Consider the following 26,810-nt stretch of genomic DNA (forward strand, 5'->3'; position numbering starts at 1 on the left):
TTGTTACCCTTGAGCCTATTTCTCATGCAGAGTCATCCACTCTCTCACTGGCAATCTTTATTGGTAGGGATTTCAACAAGCATCCTTACTTTTGAGAAATTGGTTTCCTCAGAACATTACTTTTTAAGAACCAGTGAGCCCAATCATAAGCCAAGGAGGTATAGCTCAGTGGAAGAGCATTCGACTGCAGATCGCGAGGTCCCTGGTTCAAATCCGGGTGCCCCCTTCAAGTGCCAGCTTTACTAATGCCATCCAACGATATGGTTACCTTTCCAAGAAAGCTCTCCTTCAACTTGTTACCCTTGAGCATTTTTCTCATGCAGAACTTGTCATCCACACTCTCACTGGCAATCTTCATTGGTAGGGATTTCAACAAGCATCCTTACTTTTGAGAAATTGGTTTCCTCAGAACATTACTTTTTAAGAACCAGTGAGCCCAATCATAAGCCAAGGGGGTATAGCTCAGTGGAAGAGCATTCGACTGCAGATTGAGATGTCTCTGGTTCAAATCCGGGTGCCCCCTTCAAGTGCCAGCTTTACTAATGCCATCCAACGATATGGTTACCTTTCCAAGAAAGCTCTCCTTCAACTTGTTACCCTTGAGCATTTTTCTCATGCAGAACTTGTCATCCACTCTCTCACTGGCAATCTTCATTGGTAGGGATTTCAACAAGCATCCTTACTTTTGAGAAATTGGTTTCCTCAGAACATTACTTTTTAAGAACCAGTGAGCCCAATCATAAGCCAAGGGGGCATAGCTTCAAATCTGGGTGCCCCCTTCAAGTGCCAGCTTTACTCATGCTATTCAACGATATGGTTACCTTTCCAAGAAAGCTCTTCTTCAACTTGTTACCCTTGAGCCTATTTCTCATGCAGAGTCATCCACTCTCTCACTGGCAATCTTCATTGGTAGGGATTTCAACAAGCATCCTTACTTTTGAGAAATTGGTTTCCTCAGAACATTACTTTTTAAGAACCAGTTAGCCCAATCATAAGCCAAGGGGGCATAGCTTCAAATCTGGGTGCCCCCTTCAAGTGCCAGCTTTACTCATGCTATTCAACGATATGGTTACCTTTCCAAGAAAGCTCTTCTTCAACTTGTTACCCTTGAGCCTATTTCTCATGCAGAGTCATCCACTCTCTCACTGGCAATCTTTATTGGTAGGGATTTCAACAAGCATCCTTACTTTTGAGAAATTGGTTTCCTCAGAACATTACTTTTTAAGAACCAGTGAGCCCAATCATAAGCCAAGGGGGTATAGCTCAGTGGAAGAGCATTCGACTGCAGATCGAGAGGTCCCTGGTTCAAATCCGGGTGCCCCCTTCAAGTGCCAGCTTTACTAATGCCATCCAACGATATGGTTACCTTTCCAAGAAAGCTCTCCTTCAACTTGTTACCCTTGAGCATTTTTCTCATGCAGAACTTGTCATCCACTCTCTCACTGGCAATCTTCATTGGTAGGGATTTCAACAAGCATCCTTACTTTTGAGAAATTGGTTTCCTCAGAACATTACTTTTTAAGAACCAGTGAGCCCAATCATAAGCCAAGGGGGCATAGCTTCAAATCTGGGTGCCCCCTTCAAGTGCCAGCTTTACTCATGCTATTCAACGATATGGTTACCTTTCCAAGAAAGCTCTTCTTCAACTTGTTACCCTTGAGCCTATTTCTCATGCAGAGTCATCCACTCTCTCACTGGCAATCTTCATTGGTAGGGATTTCAACAAGCATCCTTACTTTTGAGAAATTGGTTTCCTCAGAACATTACTTTTTAAGAACCAGTTAGCCCAATCATAAGCCAAGGGGGCATAGCTTCAAATCTGGGTGCCCCCTTCAAGTGCCAGCTTTACTCATGCTATTCAACGATATGGTTACCTTTCCAAGAAAGCTCTTCTTCAACTTGTTACCCTTGAGCCTATTTCTCATGCAGAGTCATCCACTCTCTCACTGGCAATCTTTATTGGTAGGGATTTCAACAAGCATCCTTACTTTTGAGAAATTGGTTTCCTCAGAACATTACTTTTTAAGAACCAGTGAGCCCAATCATAAGCCAAGGGGGCATAGCTTCAAATCTGGGTGCCCCCTTCAAGTGCCAGCTTTACTAATGCCATCCAACGATATGGTTACCTTTCCAAGAAAGCTCTCCTTCAACTTGTTACCCTTGAGCATTTTTCTCATGCAGAACTTGTCATCCACTCTCTCACTGGCAATCTTCATTGGTAGGGATTTCAACAAGCATCCTTACTTTTGAGAAATTGGTTTCCTCAGAACATTACTTTTTAAGAACCAGTGAGCCCAATCATAAGCCAAGGGGGTATAGCTCAGTGGAAGAGCATTCGACTGCAGATCGAGAGGTCCCTGGTTCAAATCCAGGTGCCCCCTTCAAGTGCCAGCTTTACTAATGCCATCCAACGATATGGTTACCTTTCCAAGAAAGCTCTCCTTCAACTTGTTACCCTTGAGCATTTTTCTCATGCAGAACTTGTCATCCACACTCTCACTGGCAATCTTCATTGGTAGGGATTTCAACAAGCATCCTTACTTTTGAGAAATTGGTTTCCTCAGAACATTACTTTTTAAGAACCAGTGAGCCCAATCATAAGCCAAGGGGGCATAGCTTCAAATCTGGGTGCCCCCTTCAAGTGCCAGCTTTACTCATGCTATTCAACGATATGGTTACCTTTCCAAGAAAGCTCTTCTTCAACTTGTTACCCTTGAGCCTATTTCTCATGCAGAGTCATCCACTCTCTCACTGGCAATCTTCATTGGTAGGGATTTCAACAAGCATCCTTACTTTTGAGAAATTGGTTTCCTCAGAACATTACTTTTTAAGAACCAGTTAGCCCAATCATAAGCCAAGGGGGCATAGCTTCAAATCTGGGTGCCCCCTTCAAGTGCCAGCTTTACTCATGCTATTCAACGATATGGTTACCTTTCCAAGAAAGCTCTTCTTCAACTTGTTACCCTTGAGCCTATTTCTCATGCAGAGTCATCCACTCTCTCACTGGCAATCTTTATTGGTAGGGATTTCAACAAGCATCCTTACTTTTGAGAAATTGGTTTCCTCAGAACATTACTTTTTAAGAACCAGTGAGCCCAATCATAAGCCAAGGGGGCATAGCTTCAAATCTGGGTGCCCCCTTCAAGTGCCAGCTTTACTAATGCCATCCAACGATATGGTTACCTTTCCAAGAAAGCTCTCCTTCAACTTGTTACCCTTGAGCCTATTTCTCATGCAGAGTCATCCACTCTCTCACTGGCAATCTTTATTGGTAGGGATTTCAACAAGCATCCTTACTTTTGAGAAATTGGTTTCCTCAGAACATTACTTTTTAAGAACCAGTGAGCCCAATCATAAGCCAAGGAGGTATAGCTCAGTGGAAGAGCATTCGACTGCAGATCGCGAGGTCCCTGGTTCAAATCCGGGTGCCCCCTTCAAGTGCCAGCTTTACTAATGCCATCCAACGATATGGTTACCTTTCCAAGAAAGCTCTCCTTCAACTTGTTACCCTTGAGCATTTTTCTCATGCAGAACTTGTCATCCACACTCTCACTGGCAATCTTCATTGGTAGGGATTTCAACAAGCATCCTTACTTTTGAGAAATTGGTTTCCTCAGAACATTACTTTTTAAGAACCAGTGAGCCCAATCATAAGCCAAGGGGGTATAGCTCAGTGGAAGAGCATTCGACTGCAGATCGAGAGGTCCCTGGTTCAAATCCAGGTGCCCCCTTCAAGTGCCAGCTTTACTAATGCCATCCAACGATATGGTTACCTTTCCAAGAAAGCTCTCCTTCAACTTGTTACCCTTGAGCATTTTTCTCATGCAGAACTTGTCATCCACACTCTCACTGGCAATCTTCATTGGTAGGGATTTCAACAAGCATCCTTACTTTTGAGAAATTGGTTTCCTCAGAACATTACTTTTTAAGAACCAGTGAGCCCAATCATAAGCCAAGGGGGCATAGCTTCAAATCTGGGTGCCCCCTTCAAGTGCCAGCTTTACTCATGCTATTCAACGATATGGTTACCTTTCCAAGAAAGCTCTTCTTCAACTTGTTACCCTTGAGCCTATTTCTCATGCAGTGTCATCCACTCTCTCACTGGCAATCTTCATTGGTAGGGATTTCAACAAGCATCCTTACTTTTGAGAAATTGGTTTCCTCAGAACATTACTTTTTAAGAACCAGTGAGCCCAATCATAAGCCAAGGGGGCATAGCTTCAAATCTGGGTGCCCCCTTCAAGTGCCAGCTTTACTCATGCTATTCAACGATATGGTTACCTTTCCAAGAAAGCTCTTCTTCAACTTGTTACCCTTGAGCCTATTTCTCATGCAGTGTCATCCACTCTCTCACTGGCAATCTTTATTGGTAGGGATTTCAACAAGCATCCTTACTTTTGAGAAATTGGTTTCCTCAGAACATTACTTTTTAAGAACCAGTGAGCCCAATCATAAGCCAAGGGGGTATAGCTCAGTGGAAGAGCATTCGACTGCAGATCGAGAGGTCCCTGGTTCAAATCCGGGTGCACCTTCAAGTGCCAGCTTTACTAATGCCATCCAACGATATGGTTACCTTTCCAAGAAAGCTCTCCTTCAACTTGTTACCCTTGAGCCTATTTCTCATGCAGAGTCATCCACTCTCTCACTGGCAATCTTTATTGGTAGGGATTTCAACAAGCATCCTTACTTTTGAGAAATTGGTTTCCTCAGAACATTACTTTTTAAGAACCAGTGAGCCCAATCATAAGCCAAGGGGGTATAGCTCAGTGGAAGAGCATTCGACTGCAGATCGAGAGGTCCCTGGTTCAAATCCGGGTGCCCCCTTCAAGTGCCAGCTTTACTAATGCCATCCAACGATATGGTTACCTTTCCAAGAAAGCTCTCCTTCAACTTGTTACCCTTGAGCATTTTTCTCATGCAGAACTTGTCATCCACACTCTCACTGGCAATCTTCATTGGTAGGGATTTCAACAAGCATCCTTACTTTTGAGAAATTGGTTTCCTCAGAACATTACTTTTTAAGAACCAGTGAGCCCAATCATAAGCCAAGGGGGCATAGCTTCAAATCTGGGTGCCCCCTTCAAGTGCCAGCTTTACTCATGCTATTCAACGATATGGTTACCTTTCCAAGAAAGCTCTTCTTCAACTTGTTACCCTTGAGCCTATTTCTCATGCAGAGTCATCCACTCTCTCACTGGCAATCTTTATTGGTAGGGATTTCAACAAGCATCCTTACTTTTGAGAAATTGGTTTCCTCAGAACATTACTTTTTAAGAACCAGTGAGCCCAATCATAAGCCAAGGGGGCATAGCTTCAAATCTGGGTGCCCCCTTCAAGTGCCAGCTTTACTAATGCCATCCAACGATATGGTTACCTTTCCAAGAAAGCTCTCCTTCAACTTGTTACCCTTGAGCCTATTTCTCATGCAGAGTCATCCACTCTCTCACTGGCAATCTTTATTGGTAGGGATTTCAACAAGCATCCTTACTTTTGAGAAATTGGTTTCCTCAGAACATTACTTTTTAAGAACCAGTGAGCCCAATCATAAGCCAAGGGGGCATAGCTTCAAATCTGGGTGCCCCCTTCAAGTGCCAGCTTTACTCATGCTATTCAACGATATGGTTACCTTTCCAAGAAAGCTCTTCTTCAACTTGTTACCCTTGAGCCTATTTCTCATGCAGAGTCATCCACTCTCTCACTGGCAATCTTTATTGGTAGGGATTTCAACAAGCATCCTTACTTTTGAGAAATTGGTTTCCTCAGAACATTACTTTTTAAGAACCAGTGAGCCCAATCATAAGCCAAGGGGGTATAGCTCAGTGGAAGAGCATTCGACTGCAGATCGAGAGGTCCCTGGTTCAAATCCGGGTGCCCCCTTCAAGTGCCAGCTTTACTAATGCCATCCAACGATATGGTTACCTTTCCAAGAAAGCTCTCCTTCAACTTGTTACCCTTGAGCATTTTTCTCATGCAGAACTTGTCATCCACACTCTCACTGGCAATCTTCATTGGTAGGGATTTCAACAAGCATCCTTACTTTTGAGAAATTGGTTTCCTCAGAACATTACTTTTTAAGAACCAGTGAGCCCAATCATAAGCCAAGGGGGCATAGCTTCAAATCTGGGTGCCCCCTTCAAGTGCCAGCTTTACTCATGCTATTCAACGATATGGTTACCTTTCCAAGAAAGCTCTTCTTCAACTTGTTACCCTTGAGCCTATTTCTCATGCAGAGTCATCCACTCTCTCACTGGCAATCTTTATTGGTAGGGATTTCAACAAGCATCCTTACTTTTGAGAAATTGGTTTCCTCAGAACATTACTTTTTAAGAACCAGTGAGCCCAATCATAAGCCAAGGGGGCATAGCTTCAAATCTGGGTGCCCCCTTCAAGTGCCAGCTTTACTAATGCCATCCAACGATATGGTTACCTTTCCAAGAAAGCTCTCCTTCAACTTGTTACCCTTGAGCCTATTTCTCATGCAGAGTCATCCACTCTCTCACTGGCAATCTTTATTGGTAGGGATTTCAACAAGCATCCTTACTTTTGAGAAATTGGTTTCCTCAGAACATTACTTTTTAAGAACCAGTGAGCCCAATCATAAGCCAAGGAGGTATAGCTCAGTGGAAGAGCATTCGACTGCAGATCGCGAGGTCCCTGGTTCAAATCCGGGTGCCCCCTTCAAGTGCCAGCTTTACTAATGCCATCCAACGATATGGTTACCTTTCCAAGAAAGCTCTCCTTCAACTTGTTACCCTTGAGCATTTTTCTCATGCAGAACTTGTCATCCACACTCTCACTGGCAATCTTCATTGGTAGGGATTTCAACAAGCATCCTTACTTTTGAGAAATTGGTTTCCTCAGAACATTACTTTTTAAGAACCAGTGAGCCCAATCATAAGCCAAGGGGGTATAGCTCAGTGGAAGAGCATTCGACTGCAGATCGAGAGGTCTCTGGTTCAAATCCGGGTGCCCCCTTCAAGTGCCAGCTTTACTAATGCCATCCAACGATATGGTTACCTTTCCAAGAAAGCTCTCCTTCAACTTGTTACCCTTGAGCATTTTTCTCATGCAGAACTTGTCATCCACTCTCTCACTGGCAATCTTCATTGGTAGGGATTTCAACAAGCATCCTTACTTTTGAGAAATTGGTTTCCTCAGAACATTACTTTTTAAGAACCAGTGAGCCCAATCATAAGCCAAGGGGGCATAGCTTCAAATCTGGGTGCCCCCTTCAAGTGCCAGCTTTACTCATGCTATTCAACGATATGGTTACCTTTCCAAGAAAGCTCTTCTTCAACTTGTTACCCTTGAGCCTATTTCTCATGCAGAGTCATCCACTCTCTCACTGGCAATCTTCATTGGTAGGGATTTCAACAAGCATCCTTACTTTTGAGAAATTGGTTTCCTCAGAACATTACTTTTTAAGAACCAGTTAGCCCAATCATAAGCCAAGGGGGCATAGCTTCAAATCTGGGTGCCCCCTTCAAGTGCCAGCTTTACTCATGCTATTCAACGATATGGTTACCTTTCCAAGAAAGCTCTTCTTCAACTTGTTACCCTTGAGCCTATTTCTCATGCAGAGTCATCCACTCTCTCACTGGCAATCTTTATTGGTAGGGATTTCAACAAGCATCCTTACTTTTGAGAAATTGGTTTCCTCAGAACATTACTTTTTAAGAACCAGTGAGCCCAATCATAAGCCAAGGGGGTATAGCTCAGTGGAAGAGCATTCGACTGCAGATCGAGAGGTCCCTGGTTCAAATCCGGGTGCCCCCTTCAAGTGCCAGCTTTACTAATGCCATCCAACGATATGGTTACCTTTCCAAGAAAGCTCTCCTTCAACTTGTTACCCTTGAGCATTTTTCTCATGCAGAACTTGTCATCCACTCTCTCACTGGCAATCTTCATTGGTAGGGATTTCAACAAGCATCCTTACTTTTGAGAAATTGGTTTCCTCAGAACATTACTTTTTAAGAACCAGTGAGCCCAATCATAAGCCAAGGGGGCATAGCTTCAAATCTGGGTGCCCCCTTCAAGTGCCAGCTTTACTCATGCTATTCAACGATATGGTTACCTTTCCAAGAAAGCTCTTCTTCAACTTGTTACCCTTGAGCCTATTTCTCATGCAGTGTCATCCACTCTCTCACTGGCAATCTTTATTGGTAGGGATTTCAACAAGCATCCTTACTTTTGAGAAATTGGTTTCCTCAGAACATTACTTTTTAAGAACCAGTGAGCCCAATCATAAGCCAAGGGGGTATAGCTCAGTGGAAGAGCATTCGACTGCAGATCGAGAGGTCCCTGGTTCAAATCCGGGTGCACCTTCAAGTGCCAGCTTTACTAATGCCATCCAACGATATGGTTACCTTTCCAAGAAAGCTCTCCTTCAACTTGTTACCCTTGAGCATTTTTCTCATGCAGAACTTGTCATCCACTCTCTCACTGGCAATCTTCATTGGTAGGGATTTCAACAAGCATCCTTACTTTTGAGAAATTGGTTTCCTCAGAACATTACTTTTTAAGAACCAGTGAGCCCAATCATAAGCCAAGGGGGTATAGCTCAGTGGAAGAGCATTCAACTGCAGATCGAGAGGTCCCTGGTTCAAATCCAGGTGCCCCCTTCAAGTGCCAGCTTTACTAATGCCATCCAACGATATGGTTACCTTTCCAAGAAAGCTCTCCTTCAACTTGTTACCCTTGAGCATTTTTCTCATGCAGAACTTGTCATCCACACTCTCACTGGCAATCTTCATTGGTAGGGATTTCAACAAGCATCCTTACTTTTGAGAAATTGGTTTCCTCAGAACATTACTTTTTAAGAACCAGTGAGCCCAATCATAAGCCAAGGGGGCATAGCTTCAAATCTGGGTGCCCCCTTCAAGTGCCAGCTTTACTCATGCTATTCAACGATATGGTTACCTTTCCAAGAAAGCTCTTCTTCAACTTGTTACCCTTGAGCCTATTTCTCATGCAGTGTCATCCACTCTCTCACTGGCAATCTTTATTGGTAGGGATTTCAACAAGCATCCTTACTTTTGAGAAATTGGTTTCCTCAGAACATTACTTTTTAAGAACCAGTGAGCCCAATCATAAGCCAAGGGGGTATAGCTCAGTGGAAGAGCATTCGACTGCAGATCGAGAGGTCCCTGGTTCAAATCCGGGTGCCCCCTTCAAGTGCCAGCTTTACTAATGCCATCCAACGATATGGTTACCTTTCCATGAAAGCTCTCCTTCAACTTGTTACCCTTGAGCATTTTTCTCATGCAGAACTTGTCATCCACTCTCTCACTGGCAATCTTCATTGGTAGGGATTTCAACAAGCATCCTTACTTTTGAGAAATTGGTTTCCTCAGAACATTACTTTTTAAGAACCAGTGAGCCCAATCATAAGCCAAGGGGGCATAGCTTCAAATCTGGGTGCCCCCTTCAAGTGCCAGCTTTACTCATGCTATTCAACGATATGGTTACCTTTCCAAGAAAGCTCTTCTTCAACTTGTTACCCTTGAGCCTATTTCTCATGCAGAGTCATCCACTCTCTCACTGGCAATCTTTATTGGTAGGGATTTCAACAAGCATCCTTACTTTTGAGAAATTGGTTTCCTCAGAACATTACTTTTTAAGAACCAGTGAGCCCAATCATAAGCCAAGGGGGCATAGCTTCAAATCTGGGTGCCCCCTTCAAGTGCCAGCTTTACTAATGCCATCCAACGATATGGTTACCTTTCCAAGAAAGCTCTCCTTCAACTTGTTACCCTTGAGCCTATTTCTCATGCAGAGTCATCCACTCTCTCACTGGCAATCTTTATTGGTAGGGATTTCAACAAGCATCCTTACTTTTGAGAAATTGGTTTCCTCAGAACATTACTTTTTAAGAACCAGTGAGCCCAATCATAAGCCAAGGAGGTATAGCTCAGTGGAAGAGCATTCGACTGCAGATCGCGAGGTCCCTGGTTCAAATCCGGGTGCCCCCTTCAAGTGCCAGCTTTACTAATGCCATCCAACGATATGGTTACCTTTCCAAGAAAGCTCTCCTTCAACTTTTTACCCTTGAGCATTTTTCTCATGCAGAACTTGTCATCCACACTCTCACTGGCAATCTTCATTGGTAGGGATTTCAACAAGCATCCTTACTTTTGAGAAATTGGTTTCCTCAGAACATTACTTTTTAAGAACCAGTGAGCCCAATCATAAGCCAAGGGGGTATAGCTCAGTGGAAGAGCATTCGACTGCAGATCGAGAGGTCTCTGGTTCAAATCCGGGTGCCCCCTTCAAGTGCCAGCTTTACTAATGCCATCCAACGATATGGTTACCTTTCCAAGAAAGCTCTCCTTCAACTTGTTACCCTTGAGCATTTTTCTCATGCAGAACTTGTCATCCACTCTCTCACTGGCAATCTTCATTGGTAGGGATTTCAACAAGCATCCTTACTTTTGAGAAATTGGTTTCCTCAGAACATTACTTTTTAAGAACCAGTGAGCCCAATCATAAGCCAAGGGGGCATAGCTTCAAATCTGGGTGCCCCCTTCAAGTGCCAGCTTTACTCATGCTATTCAACGATATGGTTACCTTTCCAAGAAAGCTCTTCTTCAACTTGTTACCCTTGAGCCTCTTTCTCATGCAGAGTCATCCACTCTCTCACTGGCAATCTTCATTGGTAGGGATTTCAACAAGCATCCTTACTTTTGAGAAATTGGTTTCCTCAGAACATTACTTTTTAAGAACCAGTTAGCCCAATCATAAGCCAAGGGGGCATAGCTTCAAATCTGGGTGCCCCCTTCAAGTGCCAGCTTTACTCATGCTATTCAACGATATGGTTACCTTTCCAAGAAAGCTCTTCTTCAACTTGTTACCCTTGAGCCTATTTCTCATGCAGAGTCATCCACTCTCTCACTGGCAATCTTTATTGGTAGGGATTTCAACAAGCATCCTTACTTTTGAGAAATTGGTTTCCTCAGAACATTACTTTTTAAGAACCAGTGAGCCCAATCATAAGCCAAGGGGGTATAGCTCAGTGGAAGAGCATTCGACTGCAGATCGAGAGGTCCCTGGTTCAAATCCGGGTGCCCCCTTCAAGTGCCAGCTTTACTAATGCCATCCAACGATATGGTTACCTTTCCAAGAAAGCTCTCCTTCAACTTGTTACCCTTGAGCATTTTTCTCATGCAGAACTTGTCATCCACTCTCTCACTGGCAATCTTCATTGGTAGGGATTTCAACAAGCATCCTTACTTTTGAGAAATTGGTTTCCTCAGAACATTACTTTTTAAGAACCAGTGAGCCCAATCATAAGCCAAGGGGGCATAGCTTCAAATCTGGGTGCCCCCTTCAAGTGCCAGCTTTACTCATGCTATTCAACGATATGGTTACCTTTCCAAGAAAGCTCTTCTTCAACTTGTTACCCTTGAGCCTATTTCTCATGCAGTGTCATCCACTCTCTCACTGGCAATCTTTATTGGTAGGGATTTCAACAAGCATCCTTACTTTTGAGAAATTGGTTTCCTCAGAACATTACTTTTTAAGAACCAGTGAGCCCAATCATAAGCCAAGGGGGTATAGCTCAGTGGAAGAGCATTCGACTGCAGATCGAGAGGTCCCTGGTTCAAATCCGGGTGCACCTTCAAGTGCCAGCTTTACTAATGCCATCCAACGATATGGTTACCTTTCCAAGAAAGCTCTCCTTCAACTTGTTACCCTTGAGCATTTTTCTCATGCAGAACTTGTCATCCACTCTCTCACTGGCAATCTTCATTGGTAGGGATTTCAACAAGCATCCTTACTTTTGAGAAATTGGTTTCCTCAGAACATTACTTTTTAAGAACCAGTGAGCCCAATCATAAGCCAAGGGGGTATAGCTCAGTGGAAGAGCATTCGACTGCAGATCGAGAGGTCCCTGGTTCAAATCCAGGTGCCCCCTTCAAGTGCCAGCTTTACTAATGCCATCCAACGATATGGTTACCTTTCCAAGAAAGCTCTCCTTCAACTTGTTACCCTTGAGCATTTTTCTCATGCAGAACTTGTCATCCACACTCTCACTGGCAATCTTCATTGGTAGGGATTTCAACAAGCATCCTTACTTTTGAGAAATTGGTTTCCTCAGAACATTACTTTTTAAGAACCAGTGAGCCCAATCATAAGCCAAGGGGGCATAGCTTCAAATCTGGGTGCCCCCTTCAAGTGCCAGCTTTACTCATGCTATTCAACGATATGGTTACCTTTCCAAGAAAGCTCTTCTTCAACTTGTTACCCTTGAGCCTATTTCTCATGCAGTGTCATCCACTCTCTCACTGGCAATCTTTATTGGTAGGGATTTCAACAAGCATCCTTACTTTTGAGAAATTGGTTTCCTCAGAACATTACTTTTTAAGAACCAGTTAGCCCAATCATAAGCCAAGGGGGCATAGCTTCAAATCTGGGTGCCCCCTTCAAGTGCCAGCTTTACTCATGCTATTCAACGATATGGTTACCTTTCCAAGAAAGCTCTTCTTCAACTTGTTACCCTTGAGCCTATTTCTCATGCAGAGTCATCCACTCTCTCACTGGCAATCTTTATTGGTAGGGATTTCAACAAGCATCCTTACTTTTGAGAAATTGGTTTCCTCAGAACATTACTTTTTAAGAACCAGTGAGCCCAATCATAAGCCAAGGGGGCATAGCTTCAAATCTGGGTGCCCCCTTCAAGTGCCAGCTTTACTAATGCCATCCAACGATATGGTTACCTTTCCATGAAAGCTCTCCTTCAACTTGTTACCCTTGAGCATTTTTCTCATGCAGAACTTGTCATCCACTCTCTCACTGGCAATCTTCATTGGTAGGGATTTCAACAAGCATCCTTACTTTTGAGAAATTGGTTTCCTCAGAACATTACTTTTTAAGAACCAGTTAGCCCAATCATAAGCCAAGGGGGCATAGCTTCAAATCTGGGTGCCCCCTTCAAGTGCCAGCTTTACTCATGCTATTCAACGATATGGTTACCTTTCCAAGAAAGCTCTTCTTCAACTTGTTACCCTTGAGCCTATTTCTCATGCAGAGTCATCCACTCTCTCACTGGCAATCTTTATTGGTAGGGATTTCAACAAGCATCCTTACTTTTGAGAAATTGGTTTCCTCAGAACATTACTTTTTAAGAACCAGTGAGCCCAATCATAAGCCAAGGGGGCATAGCTTCAAATCTGGGTGCCCCCTTCAAGTGCCAGCTTTACTAATGCCATCCAACGATATGGTTACCTTTCCAAGAAAGCTCTTCTTCAACTTGTTACCCTTGAGCCTATTTCTCATGCAGAGTCATCCACTCTCTCACTGGCAATCTTTATTGGTAGGGATTTCAACAAGCATCCTTACTTTTGAGAAATTGGTTTCCTCAGAACATTACTTTTTAAGAACCAGTGAGCCCAATCATAAGCCAAGGGGGTATAGCTCAGTGGAAGAGCATTCGACTGCAGATCGAGAGGTCCCTGGTTCAAATCCGGGTGCCCCCTTCAAGTGCCAGCTTTACTAATGCCATCCAACGATATGGTTACCTTTCCAAGAAAGCTCTCCTTCAACTTGTTACCCTTGAGCATTTTTCTCATGCAGAACTTGTCATCCACACTCTCACTGGCAATCTTCATTGGTAGGGATTTCAACAAGCATCCTTACTTTTGAGAAATTGGTTTCCTCAGAACATTACTTTTTAAGAACCAGTGAGCCCAATCATAAGCCAAGGGGGCATAGCTTCAAATCTGGGTGCCCCCTTCAAGTGCCAGCTTTACTCATGCTATTCAACGATATGGTTACCTTTCCAAGAAAGCTCTTCTTCAACTTGTTACCCTTGAGCCTATTTCTCATGCAGAGTCATCCACTCTCTCACTGGCAATCTTTATTGGTAGGGATTTCAACAAGCATCCTTACTTTTGAGAAATTGGTTTCCTCAGAACATTACTTTTTAAGAACCAGTGAGCCCAATCATAAGCCAAGGGGGCATAGCTTCAAATCTGGGTGCCCCCTTCAAGTGCCAGCTTTACTAATGCCATCCAACGATATGGTTACCTTTCCAAGAAAGCTCTCCTTCAACTTGTTACCCTTGAGCCTATTTCTCATGCAGAGTCATCCACTCTCTCACTGGCAATCTTTATTGGTAGGGATTTCAACAAGCATCCTTACTTTTGAGAAATTGGTTTCCTCAGAACATTACTTTTTAAGAACCAGTGAGCCCAATCATAAGCCAAGGGGGTATAGCTCAGTGGAAGAGCATTCGACTGCAGATCGCGAGGTCTCTGGTTCAAATCCGGGTGCCCCCTTCAAGTGCCAGCTTTACTAATGCCATCCAACGATATGGTTACCTTTCCAAGAAAGCTCTCCTTCAACTTGTTACCCTTGAGCATTTTTCTCATGCAGAACTTGTCATCCACACTCTCACTGGCAATCTTCATTGGTAGGGATTTCAACAAGCATCCTTACTTTTGAGAAATTGGTTTCCTCAGAACATTACTTTTTAAGAACCAGTTAGCCCAATCATAAGCCAAGGGGGCATAGCTTCAAATCTGGGTGCCCCCTTCAAGTGCCAGCTTTACTCATGCTATTCAACGATATGGTTACCTTTCCAAGAAAGCTCTTCTTCAACTTGTTACCCTTGAGCCTATTTCTCATGCAGAGTCATCCACTCTCTCACTGGCAATCTTTATTGGTAGGGATTTCAACAAGCATCCTTACTTTTGAGAAATTGGTTTCCTCAGAACATTACTTTTTAAGAACCAGTGAGCCCAATCATAAGCCAAGGGGGCATAGCTTCAAATCTGGGTGCCCCCTTCAAGTGCCAGCTTTACTAATGCCATCCAACGATATGGTTACCTTTCCAAGAAAGCTCTCCTTCAACTTGTTACCCTTGAGCCTATTTCTCATGCAGAGTCATCCACTCTCTCACTGGCAATCTTTATTGGTAGGGATTTCAACAAGCATCCTTACTTTTGAGAAATTGGTTTCCTCAGAACATTACTTTTTAAGAACCAGTGAGCCCAATCATAAGCCAAGGGGGTATAGCTCAGTGGAAGAGCATTCGACTGCAGATCGAGAGGTCCCTGGTTCAAATCCGGGTGCCCCCTTCAAGTGCCAGCTTTACTAATGCCATCCAACGATATGGTTACCTTTCCAAGAAAGCTCTCCTTCAACTTGTTACCCTTGAGCATTTTTCTCATGCAGAACTTGTCATCCACACTCTCACTGGCAATCTTCATTGGTAGGGATTTCAACAAGCATCCTTACTTTTGAGAAATTGGTTTCCTCAGAACATTACTTTTTAAGAACCAGTGAGCCCAATCATAAGCCAAGGGGGCATAGCTTCAAATCTGGGTGCCCCCTTCAAGTGCCAGCTTTACTCATGCTATTCAACGATATGGTTACCTTTCCAAGAAAGCTCTTCTTCAACTTGTTACCCTTGAGCCTATTTCTCATGCAGAGTCATCCACTCTCTCACTGGCAATCTTTATTGGTAGGGATTTCAACAAGCATCCTTACTTTTGAGAAATTGGTTTCCTCAGAACATTACTTTTTAAGAACCAGTGAGCCCAATCATAAGCCAAGGGGGCATAGCTTCAAATCTGGGTGCCCCCTTCAAGTGCCAGCTTTACTAATGCCATCCAACGATATGGTTACCTTTCCAAGAAAGCTCTCCTTCAACTTGTTACCCTTGAGCCTATTTCTCATGCAGAGTCATCCACTCTCTCACTGGCAATCTTTATTGGTAGGGATTTCAACAAGCATCCTTACTTTTGAGAAATTGGTTTCCTCAGAACATTACTTTTTAAGAACCAGTGAGCCCAATCATAAGCCAAGGGGGTATAGCTCAGTGGAAGAGCATTCGACTGCAGATCGAGAGGTCCCTGGTTCAAATCCGGGTGCCCCCTTCAAGTGCCAGCTTTACTAATGCCATCCAACGATATGGTTACCTTTCCAAGAAAGCTCTCCTTCAACTTGTTACCCTTGAGCATTTTTCTCATGCAGAACTTGTCATCCACACTCTCACTGGCAATCTTCATTGGTAGGGATTTCAACAAGCATCCTTACTTTTGAGAAATTGGTTTCCTCAGAACATTACTTTTTAAGAACCAGTGAGCCCAATCATAAGCCAAGGGGGCATAGCTTCAAATCTGGGTGCCCCCTTCAAGTGCCAGCTTTACTCATGCTATTCAACGATATGGTTACCTTTCCAAGAAAGCTCTTCTTCAACTTGTTACCCTTGAGCCTATTTCTCATGCAGAGTCATCCACTCTCTCACTGGCAATCTTTATTGGTAGGGATTTCAACAAGCATCCTTACTTTTGAGAAATTGGTTTCCTCAGAACATTACTTTTTAAGAACCAGTGAGCCCAATCATAAGCCAAGGGGGCATAGCTTCAAATCTGGGTGCCCCCTTCAAGTGCCAGCTTTACTAATGCCATCCAACGATATGGTTACCTTTCCAAGAAAGCTCTCCTTCAACTTGTTACCCTTGAGCCTATTTCTCATGCAGAGTCATCCACTCTCTCACTGGCAATCTTTATTGGTAGGGATTTCAACAAGCATCCTTACTTTTGAGAAATTGGTTTCCTCAGAACATTACTTTTTAAGAACCAGTGAGCCCAATCATAAGCCAAGGAGGTATAGCTCAGTGGAAGAGCATTCGACTGCAGATCGCGAGGTCCCTGGTTCAAATCCGGGTGCCCCCTTCAAGTGCCAGCTTTACTAATGCCATCCAACGATATGGTTACCTTTCCAAGAAAGCTCTCCTTCAACTTGTTACCCTTGAGCATTTTTCTCATGCAGAACTTGTCATCCACACTCTCACTGGCAATCTTCATTGGTAGGGATTTCAACAAGCATCCTTACTTTTGAGAAATTGGTTTCCTCAGAACATTACTTTTTAAGAACCAGTGAGCCCAATCATAAGCCAAGGGGGTATAGCTCAGTGGAAGAGCATTCGACTGCAGATCGAGAGGTCTCTGGTTCAAATCCGGGTGCCCCCTTCAAGTGCCAGCTTTACTAATGCCATCCAACGATATGGTTACCTTTCCAAGAAAGCTCTCCTTCAACTTGTTACCCTTGAGCATTTTTCTCATGCAGAACTTGTCATCCACTCTCTCACTGGCAATCTTCATTGGTAGGGATTTCAACAAGCATCCTTACTTTTGAGAAATTGGTTTCCTCAGAACATTACTTTTTAAGAACCAGTGAGCCCAATCATAAGCCAAGGGGGCATAGCTTCAAATCTGGGTGCCCCCTTCAAGTGCCAGCTTTACTCATGCTATTCAACGATATGGTTACCTTTCCAAGAAAGCTCTTCTTCAACTTGTTACCCTTGAGCCTATTTCTCATGCAGAGTCATCCACTCTCACTGGCAATCTTTATTGGTAGGGATTTCAACAAGCATCCTTACTTTTGAGAAATTGGTTTCCTCAGAACATTACTTTTTAAGAACCAGTGAGCCCAATCATAAGCCAAGGGGGCATAGCTTCAAATCTGGGTGCCCCCTTCAAGTGCCAGCTTTACTAATGCCATCCAACGATATGGTTACCTTTCCAAGAAAGCTCTCCTTCAACTTGTTACCCTTGAGCCTATTTCTCATGCAGAGTCATCCACTCTCTCACTGGCAATCTTTATTGGTAGGGATTTCAACAAGCATCCTTACTTTTGAGAAATTGGTTTCCTCAGAACATTACTTTTTAAGAACCAGTGAGCCCAATCATAAGCCAAGGGGGTATAGCTCAGTGGAAGAGCATTCGACTGCAGATCGAGAGGTCCCTGGTTCAAATCCGGGTGCCCCCTTCAAGTGCCAGCTTTACTAATGCCATCCAACGATATGGTTACCTTTCCAAGAAAGCTCTCCTTCAACTTGTTACCCTTGAGCATTTTTCTCATGCAGAACTTGTCATCCACACTCTCACTGGCAATCTTCATTGGTAGGGATTTCAACAAGCATCCTTACTTTTGAGAAATTGGTTTCCTCAGAACATTACTTTTTAAGAACCAGTGAGCCCAATCATAAGCCAAGGGGGCATAGCTTCAAATCTGGGTGCCCCCTTCAAGTGCCAGCTTTACTCATGCTATTCAACGATATGGTTACCTTTCCAAGAAAGCTCTTCTTCAACTTGTTACCCTTGAGCCTATTTCTCATGCAGAGTCATCCACTCTCTCACTGGCAATCTTTATTGGTAGGGATTTCAACAAGCATCCTTACTTTTGAGAAATTGGTTTCCTCAGAACATTACTTTTTAAGAACCAGTGAGCCCAATCATAAGCCAAGGGGGCATAGCTTCAAATCTGGGTGCCCCCTTCAAGTGCCAGCTTTACTAATGCCATCCAACGATATGGTTACCTTTCCAAGAAAGCTCTCCTTCAACTTGTTACCCTTGAGCCTATTTCTCATGCAGAGTCATCCACTCTCTCACTGGCAATCTTTATTGGTAGGGATTTCAACAAGCATCCTTACTTTTGAGAAATTGGTTTCCTCAGAACATTACTTTTTAAGAACCAGTGAGCCCAATCATAAGCCAAGGAGGTATAGCTCAGTGGAAGAGCATTCGACTGCAGATCGCGAGGTCCCTGGTTCAAATCCGGGTGCCCCCTTCAAGTGCCAGCTTTACTAATGCCATCCAACGATATGGTTACCTTTCCAAGAAAGCTCTCCTTCAACTTGTTACCCTTGAGCATTTTTCTCATGCAGAACTTGTCATCCACACTCTCACTGGCAATCTTCATTGGTAGGGATTTCAACAAGCATCCTTACTTTTGAGAAATTGGTTTCCTCAGAACATTACTTTTTAAGAACCAGTGAGCCCAATCATAAGCCAAGGGGGTATAGCTCAGTGGAAGAGCATTCGACTGCAGATCGAGAGGTCTCTGGTTCAAATCCGGGTGCCCCCTTCAAGTGCCAGCTTTACTAATGCCATCCAACGATATGGTTACCTTTCCAAGAAAGCTCTCCTTCAACTTGTTACCCTTGAGCATTTTTCTCATGCAGAACTTGTCATCCACTCTCTCACTGGCAATCTTCATTGGTAGGGATTTCAACAAGCATCCTTACTTTTGAGAAATTGGTTTCCTCAGAACATTACTTTTTAAGAACCAGTGAGCCCAATCATAAGCCAAGGGGGCATAGCTTCAAATCTGGGTGCCCCCTTCAAGTGCCAGCTTTACTCATGCTATTCAACGATATGGTTACCTTTCCAAGAAAGCTCTTCTTCAACTTGTTACCCTTGAGCCTATTTCTCATGCAGAGTCATCCACTCTCACTGGCAATCTTTATTGGTAGGGATTTCAACAAGCATCCTTACTTTTGAGAAATTGGTTTCCTCAGAACATTACTTTTTAAGAACCAGTGAGCCCAATCATAAGCCAAGGGGGCATAGCTTCAAATCTGGGTGCCCCCTTCAAGTGCCAGCTTTACTAATGCCATCCAACGATATGGTTACCTTTCCAAGAAAGCTCTCCTTCAACTTGTTACCCTTGAGCCTATTTCTCATGCAGAGTCATCCACTCTCTCACTGGCAATCTTTATTGGTAGGGATTTCAACAAGCATCCTTACTTTTGAGAAATTGGTTTCCTCAGAACATTACTTTTTAAGAACCAGTGAGCCCAATCATAAGCCAAGGGGGTATAGCTCAGTGGAAGAGCATTCGACTGCAGATCTAGAGGTCCCTGGTTCAAATCCGGGTGCCCCCTTCAAGTGCCAGCTTTACTAATGCCATCCAACCATATGGTTACCTTTCCAAGAAAGCTCTCCTTCAACTTGTTACCCTTGAGCATTTTTCTCATGCAGAACTTGTCATCCACTCTCTCACTGGCAATCTTCATTGGTAGGGATTTCAACAAGCATCCTTACTTTTGAGAAATTGGTTTCCTCAGAACATTACTTTTTAAGAACCAGTGAGCCCAATCATAAGCCAAGGGGGCATAGCTTCAAATCTGGGTGCCCCCTTCAAGTGCCAGCTTTACTCATGCTATTCAACGATATGGTTACCTTTCCAAGAAAGCTCTTCTTCAACTTGTTACCCTTGAGCCTTTTTCTCATGCAGAGTCATCCACTCTCTCACTGGCAATCTTTATTGGTAGGGATTTCAACAAGCATCCTTACTTTTGAGAAATTGGTTTCCTCAGAACATTACTTTTTAAGAACCAGTGAGGCCAATCATAAGCCAAGGGGGTATAGCTCAGTGGAAGAGCATTCGACTGCAGATCGAGAGGTCCCTGGTTCAAATCCGGGTGCCCCCTTCAAGTGCCAGCTTTACTAATGCCATCCAACGATATGGTTACCTTTCCAAGAAAGCTCTCCTTCAACTTGTTACCCTTGAGCCTATTTCTCATGCAGAGTCATCCACTCTCTCACTGGCAATCTTTATTGGTAGGGATTTCAACAAGCATCCTTACTTTTGAGAAATTGGTTTCCTCAGAACATTACTTTTTAAGAACCAGTGAGCCCAATCATAAGCCAAGGGGCATAGCTTCAAATCTGGGTGCCCCCTTCAAGTGCCAGCTTTACTCATGCTATTCAACGATATGGTTACCTTTCCAAGAAAGCTCTTCTTCAACTTGTTACCCTTGAGCCTATTTCTCATGCAGAGTCATCCACTCTCTCACTGGCAATCTTTATTGGTAGGGATTTCAACAAGCATCCTTACTTTTGAGAAATTATTTTCCTCAGAACATTACTTTTTAAGAACCAGTGAGCCCAATCATAAGCCAAGGGGGTATAGCTCAGTGGAAGAGCATTCGACTGCAGATCGAGAGGTCCCTGGTTCAAATCCGGGTGCCCCCTACAAGTGCCAGCTTTACTAATGCCATCCAACGATATGGTTACCTTTCCAAGAAAGCTCTCCTTCAACTTGTTACCCTTGAGCCTTTTTCTCATGCAGAACTTGTCATCCACTCTCTCACTGGCAATCTTCATTGGTAGGGATTTCAACAAGCATCCTTACTTTTGAGAAATTGGTTTCCTCAGAACATTACTTTTTAAGAACCAGTGAGCCCAATCATAAGCCAAGGGGGCATAGCTTCAAATCTGGGTGCCCCCTTCAAGTGCCAGCTTTACTCATGCTATTCAACGATATGGTTACCTTTCCAAGAAAGCTCTTCTTCAACTTGTTACCCTTGAGCCTATTTCTCATGCAGTGTCATCCACTCTCTCACTGGCAATCTTTATTGGTAGGGATTTCAACAAGCATCCTTAATTTTGAGAAATTGGTTTCCTCAGAACATTACTTTTTAAGAACCAGTGAGCCCAATCATAAGCCAAGGGGGTATAGTTCAGTGGAAGAGCATTCGACTGCAGATCGAGAGGTCCCTGGTTCAAATCCGGGTGCCCCCTTCAAGTGCCAGCTTTACTAATGCCATCCAACGATATGGTTACCTTTCCAAGAAAGCTCTCCTTCAACTTGTTACCCTTGAGCATTTTTCTCATGCAGAACTTGTCATCCACTCTCTCACTGGCAATCTTCATTGGTAGGGATTTCAACAAGCATCCTTACTTTTGAGAAATTGGTTTCCTCAGAACATTACTTTTTAAGAACCAGTGAGCCCAATCATAAGCCAAGGGGGCATAGCTTCAAATCTGGGTGCCCCCTTCAAGTGCCAGCTTTACTCATGCTATTCAACGATATGGTTACCTATCCAAGAAAGCTCTTCTTCAACTTGTTACCCTTGAGCCTATTTCTCATGCAGAGTCATCCACTCTCTCACTGGCAATCTTTATTGGTAGGGATTTCAACAAGCATCCTTACTTTTGAGAAATTGGTTTCCTCAGAACATTACTTTTTAAGAACCAGTGAGCCCAATCATAAGCCAAGGGGGCATAGCTTCAAATCTGGGTGCCCCCTTCAAGTGCCAGCTTTACGAATGCCATCCAACGATATGGTTACCTTTCCAAGAAAGCTCTCCTTCAACTTGTTACCCTTGAGCCTATTTCTCATGCAGAGTCATCCACTCTCTCACTGGCAATCTTTATTGGTAGGGATTTCAACAAGCATCCTTACTTTTGAGAAATTGGTTTCCTCAGAACATTACTTTTTAAGAACCAGTGAGCCCAATCATAAGCCAAGGGGGTATAGCTCAGTGGAAGAGCATTCGACTGCAGATCGAGAGGTCCCTGGTTCCAATCCGGGTGCCCCCTTCAAGTGCCAGCTTTACTAATGCCATCCAACGATATGGTTACCTTTCCAAGAAAGCTCTCCTTCAACTTGTTACCCTTGAGCATTTTTCTCATGCAGAACTTGTCATCCACACTCTCACTGGCAATCTTCATTGGTAGGGATTTCAACAAGCATCCTTACTTTTGAGAAATTGGTTTCCTCAGAACATTACTTTTTAAGAACCAGTGAGCCCAATCATAAGCCAAGGGGGCATAGCTTCAAATCTGGGTGCCCCCTTCAAGTGCCAGCTTTACTCATGCTATTCAACGATATGGTTACCTTTCCAAGAAAGCACTTCTTCAACTTGTTACCCTTGAGCCTATTTCTCATGCAGCGTCATCCACTCTCTCACTGGCAATCTTTATTGGTAGGGATTTCAACAAGCATCCTTACTTTTGAGAAATTCTTTTCCTCAGAACATTACTTTTTAAGAACCAGTGAGCCCAATCATAAGCCAAGGGGGCATAGCTTCAAATCTGGGTGCCCCCTTCAAGTGCCAGCTTTACTAATGCCATCCAACGATATGGTTACCTTTCCAAGAAAGCTCTCCTTCAACTTGTTACCCTTGAGCCTATTTCTCATGCAGAGTCATCCACTCTCTCACTGGCAATCTTTATTGGTAGGGATTTCAACAAGCATCCTTACTTTTGAGAAATTGGTTTCCTCAGAACATTACTTTTTAAGAACCAGTGAGCCCAATCATAAGCCAAGGGGGTATAGCTCAGTGGAAGAGCATTCGACTGCAGATCGAGAGGTCCCTGGTTCAAATCCGGGTGCCCCCTTCAAGTGCCAGCTTTACTAATGCCATCCAACGATATGGTTACCTTTCCAAGAAAGCTCTCCTTCAACTTGTTACCCTTGAGCATTTTTCTCATGCAGAACTTGTCATCCACTCTCTCACTGGCAATCTTCATTGGTAGGGATTTCAACAAGCATCCTTACTTTTGAGAAATTGGTTTCCTCAGAACATTACTTTTTAAGAACCAGTGAGCCCAATCATAAGCCAAGGGGGCATAGCTTCAAATCTGGGTGCCCCCTTCAAGTGCCAGCTTTACTCATGCTATTCAACGATATGGTTACCTTTCCAAGAAAGCTCTTCTTCAACTTGTTACCCTTGAGCCTATTTCTCATGCAGTGTCATCCACTCTCTCACTGGCAATCTTTATTGGTAGGGATTTCAACAAGCATCCTTACTTTTGAGAAATTGGTTTCCTCAGAACATTACTTTTTAAGAACCAGTGAGCCCAATCATAAGCCAAGGGGGTATAGCTCAGTGGAAGAGCATTCGACTGCAGATCGAGAGGTCCCTGGTTCAAATCCGGGTGCCCCCTTCAAGTGCCAGCTTTACTAATGCCATCCAACGATATGGTTACCTTTCCAAGAAAGCTCTCCTTCAACTTGTTACCCTTGAGCATTTTTCTCATGCAGAACTTGTCATCCACACTCTCACTGGCAATCTTCATTGGTAGGGATTTCAACAAGCATCCTTACTTTTGAGAAATTGGTTTCCTCAGAACATTACTTTTTAAGAACCAGTGAGCCCAATCATAAGCCAAGGGGGTATAGTTCAGTGGAAGAGCATTCGACTGCAGATCGAGAGGTCCCTGGTTCAAATCCGGGTGCCCCCTTCAAGTGCCAGCTTTACTAATGCCATCCAACGATATGGTTACCTTTCCAAGAAAGCTCTCCTTCAACTTGTTACCCTTGAGCATTTTTCTCATGCAGAACTTGTCATCCACTCTCTCACTGGCAATCTTCATTGGTAGGGATTTCAACAAGCATCCTTACTTTTGAGAAATTGGTTTCCTCAGAACATTACTTTTTAAGAACCAGTGAGCCCAATCATAAGCCAAGGGGGCATAGCTTCAAATCTGGGTGCCCCCTTCAAGTGCCAGCTTTACTCATGCTATTCAACGATATGGTTACCTTTCCAAGAAAGCTCTTCTTCAACTTGTTACCCTTGAGCCTATTTCTCATGCAGCGTCATCCACTCTCTCACTGGCAATCTTTATTGGTAGGGATTTCAACAAGCATCCTTACTTTTGAGAAATTGGTTTCCTCAGAACATTACTTTTTAAGAACCAGTGAGCCCAATCATAAGCCAAGGGGGCATAGCTTCAAATCTGGGTGCCCCCTTCAAGTGCCAGCTTTACTAATGCCATCCAACGATATGGTTACCTTTCCAAGAAAGCTCTCCTTCAACTTGTTACCCTTGAGCCTATTTCTCATGCAGAGTCATCCACTCTCTCACTGGCAATCTTTATTGGTAGGGATTTCAACAAGCATCCTTACTTTTGAGAAATTGGTTTCCTCAGAACATTACTTTTTAAGAACCAGTGAGCCCAATCATAAGCCAAGGGGGTATAGCTCAGTGGAAGAGCATTCGACTGCAGATCGAGAGGTCCCTGGTTCAAATCCGGGTGCCCCCTTCAAGTGCCAGCTTTACTAATGCCATCCAACGATATGGTTACCTTTCCAAGAAAGCTCTCCTTCAACTTGTTACCCTTGAGCATTTTTCTCATGCAGAACTTGTCATCCACTCTCTCACTGGCAATCTTCATTGGTAGGGATTTCAACAAGCATCCTTACTTTTGAGAAATTGGTTTCCTCAGAACATTACTTTTTAAGAACCAGTGAGCCCGATCATAAGCCAAGGGGGCATAGCTTCAAATCTGGGTGCCCCCTTCAAGTGCCAGCTTTACTCATGCTATTCAACGATATGGTTACCTTTCCAAGAAAGCTCTTCTACAACTTGTTACCCTTGAGCCTATTTCTCATGCAGTGTCATCCACTCTCTCACTGGCAATCTTTATTGGTAGGGATTTCAACAAGCATCCTTACTTTTGAGAAATTGGTTTCCTCAGAACATTACTTTTTAAGAACCAGTGAGCCCAATCATAAGCCAAGGGGGTATAGCTCAGTGGAAGAGCATTCGACTGCAGATTGAGACGTCCCTGGTTCAAATCCGGGTGCCCCCTACAAGTGCCAGCTTTACTAATGCCATCCAACGATATGGTTACCTTTCCAAGAAAGCTCTCCTTCAAATTGTTACCCTTGAGCATTTTTCTCATGCAGAACTTGTCATCCACTCTCTCACTGGCAATCTTCATTGGTAGGGATTTCAACAAGCATCCTTACTTTTGAGAAATTGGTTTCCTCAGAACATTACTTTTTAAGAACCAGTGAGCCCAATCATAAGCCAAGGGGGCATAGCTTCAAATCTGGGTGCCCCCTTCAAGTGCCAGCTTTACTCATGCTATTCAACGATATGGTTACCTTTCCAAGAAAGCTCTTCTTCAACTTGTTACCCTTGAGCCTATTTCTCATGCAGTGTCATCCACTCTCTCACTGGCAATCTTTATTGGTAGGGATTTCAACAAGCATCCTTACTTTTGAGAAATTGGTTTCCTCAGAACATTACTTTTTAAGAACCAGTGAGCCCAATCATAAGCCAAGGGGGTATAGCTCAGTGGAAGAGCATTCGACTGCAGATCGAGACGTCCCTGGTTCAAATCCGGGTGCCCCCTACAAGTGCCAGCTTTTCTAATGCCATCCAACGATATGGTTACCTTTCCAAGAAAGCTCTCCTTCAACTTGTTACCCTTGAGCATTTTTCTCATGCAGAACTTGTCATCCACTCTCTCACTGGCAATCTTCATTGGTAGGGATTTCAACAAGCATCCTTACTTTTGAGAAATTGGTTTCCTCAGAACATTACTTTTTAAGAACCAGTGAGCCCAATCATAAGCCAAGGGGGCATAGCTTCAAATCTGGGTGCCCCCTTCAAGTGCCAGCTTTACTCATGCTATTCAACGATATGGTTACCTTTCCAAGAAAGCTCTTCTTCAACTTGTTACCCTTGAGCCTATTTCTCATGCAGTGTCATCCACTCTCTCACTGGCAATCTTTATTGGTAGGGATTTCAACAAGCATCCTTACTTTTGAGAAATTGGTTTCCTCAGAACATTACTTTTTAAGAACCAGTGAGCCCAATCATAAGCCAAGGGGGTATAGCTCAGTGGAAGAGCATTCGACTGCAGATCGAGAGGTCCCTGGTTCAAATCCGGGTGCACCTTCAAGTGCCAGCTTTACTAATGCCATCCAACGATATGGTTACCTTTCCAAGAAAGCTCTCCTTCAACTTGTTACCCTTGAGCATTTTTCTCATGCAGAACTTGTCATCCACTCTCTCACTGGCAATCTTCATTGGTAGGGATTTCAACAAGCATCCTTACTTTTGAGAAATTGGTTTCCTCAGAACATTACTTTTTAAGAACCAGTGAGCCCAATCATAAGCCAAGGGGGTATAGCTCAGTGGAAGAGCATTCGACTGCAGATCGAGAGGTCCCTGGTTCAAATCCAGGTGCCCCCTTCAAGTGCCAGCTTTACTAATGCCATCCAACGATATGGTTACCTTTCCAAGAAAGCTCTCCTTCAACTTGTTACCCTTGAGCATTTTTCTCATGCAGAACTTGTCATCCACACTCTCACTGGCAATCTTCATTGGTAGGGATTTCAACAAGCATCCTTACTTTTGAGAAATTGGTTTCCTCAGAACATTACTTTTTAAGAACCAGTGAGCCCAATCATAAGCCAAGGGGGCATAGCTTCAAATCTGGGTGCCCCCTTCAAGTGCCAGCTTTACTCATGCTATTCAACGATATGGTTACCTTTCC

General features: G+C 43.6%; 4 non-coding genes across 4 annotated transcripts; all 4 read left to right on the plus strand.

Annotated features, from left to right (window-relative positions):
* The first annotated feature begins 2,309 nt into the window (after window positions 1–2,309).
* On the plus strand, window positions 2,310–2,381 carry TRNAC-GCA (transfer RNA cysteine (anticodon GCA)). Its single transcript has one exon. It is a non-coding gene; the product is annotated as a tRNA-Cys (tRNA).
* A 1,278-nt stretch (window positions 2,382–3,659) lies between these two features.
* Window positions 3,660–3,731, plus strand: TRNAC-GCA (transfer RNA cysteine (anticodon GCA)). The gene has a single exon. It is a non-coding gene; the product is annotated as a tRNA-Cys (tRNA).
* Window positions 3,732–11,842: 8,111 nt separating this feature from the next.
* On the plus strand, window positions 11,843–11,914 carry TRNAC-GCA (transfer RNA cysteine (anticodon GCA)). Its single transcript has one exon. It is a non-coding gene; the product is annotated as a tRNA-Cys (tRNA).
* Window positions 11,915–26,434: 14,520 nt separating this feature from the next.
* On the plus strand, window positions 26,435–26,506 carry TRNAC-GCA (transfer RNA cysteine (anticodon GCA)). The gene has a single exon. It is a non-coding gene; the product is annotated as a tRNA-Cys (tRNA).
* The last annotated feature ends 304 nt before the right edge of the window (window positions 26,507–26,810 follow it).

Source organism: Eleutherodactylus coqui, chromosome 13 (assembly GCF_035609145.1).
Source record: "Eleutherodactylus coqui strain aEleCoq1 chromosome 13, aEleCoq1.hap1, whole genome shotgun sequence".
Classification (NCBI taxonomy): domain Eukaryota; kingdom Metazoa; phylum Chordata; class Amphibia; order Anura; family Eleutherodactylidae; genus Eleutherodactylus; species Eleutherodactylus coqui.